This window comes from Nuphar pumila, chromosome 5, assembly GCF_984573655.1.
Source record: "Nuphar pumila chromosome 5, dmNupPumi1.hap1.1, whole genome shotgun sequence".
NCBI lineage: Eukaryota > Viridiplantae > Streptophyta > Magnoliopsida > Nymphaeales > Nymphaeaceae > Nuphar > Nuphar pumila.
The window spans coordinates 10,403,532-10,405,097 of record NC_143253.1 but is presented as its reverse complement, the minus strand read 5'-3'; positions in this window follow the sequence as shown (position 1 = coordinate 10,405,097).

Genomic DNA, 1,566 nt, shown 5'->3' with positions numbered 1-1,566 from the left:
GCTCTTTGTAGTTAGTTGTTTGTTAATAAAGGATTATTTTCAACAAGATGTCACAGATATAAGGAATCATATGATCAGATTCTAAGGGCATATGAAGAAAATGGCTTTCAAAGGTGCAAAAGACAATGAAAAAGCGGAGACATCAATTATAGGGGTGCTAGAAGACTCTGTCCACCTAGCTGAGCTGTGAACAATTATGCACCTTTGTAATAGATCAAGTTAAACTTATATTTGTAATTGAATCAATCAAGTTAAACTTTATAATTTATTGAATCAATTTAAATTTTGATTATAACTTAGTAATGAATCTCATGTATTGAATGCAACTTTTTAATCATTAAACTTCAAGTTATTTGATTTCGTGCAAACCAACTGTATTTAGTTCTATATTAATCATATTGACATGTCTATATATGGAGAAACAATTTGGCAAAACTGTTAGATTTTTGTTTATCAATAGGATTTTTGCAAATATACTTCACGAGATTTCAGAACGTATGTGCAAACAAGTATGATATATGCAAATAAGTTGGAAATGGTTGCAAAAAAGAAAGCAAGTTGGGGACCATTGGTTTGGGAGAAGAAAAAACCATAGATTATGCAAAAATAAGCAGGTTGGGGACAACAACGACTTTAGATATGATTCGAGAAATTCACAAAAAATAAGAAATATCACATATTTGTTATAATTTCACAAATATTTAAGTACGATATTTATGACATCTAAAGATTCACAAATAACTTCATGTGAGAGCATGCAATATATGCGAAAAAGTAAGCTACTTGCGAAATTAGCGGGTTAATATTTGAGAAATTCATAAAAAATAATAAATATCATATATTTGTCATAATTTTGCAAATATTTAATTACAGTATTTACGATATGTGAATATTCACACATAAATTTATGCAATTTTGAGAAGTATATAGAAAAAATAATATTTATGCATATTTAGAGTTTTGCATAAATATATCTATGCAAAATATTGAGTATATCCGAAAGAGTACGATATTTACGATTTTGGTAGTTTGAGTTTTACTGAAATTTTGCAAATAAATTTATGTGAGTTTGTGAGTTTCTGTATAAAAAAACCTATGATTTTGGATTTAAGTGAATGTTGAAGATAGATGACGGGCGGTACAATTTTATCACAAAGGCCTAAATTTGCGGTTACTAAAGGTAAAAGTGTCTTAACAATATCATATATTTGCGATTTTGACATCAGGAGAATATAAAAAATTATAGGGTTTGTTAGATAATTGGGCTAAATTACTTGTACAGTACGATCATTTTCCGTTTTACCAACTAGATGACAGGCAATCTGCAGTCGGTGATTGGGGGGTTTTATCTTGAATTATCGAGAAAAAAAACCCAACTTGTGCTTGGCTCAAGCTCATGAGTCATGCCAAAAAAAGTCAAACTTAATCGAGACAAGCTATATATATATATATATATATATATATATACACATGAAAAGGCGTAACAACGGACACCTTTCCGTCGAACAAGAATATACCAGCTAGGGCGCATCCAAGTGTTAAGAAAAAGACCTTTACTGCCAAATA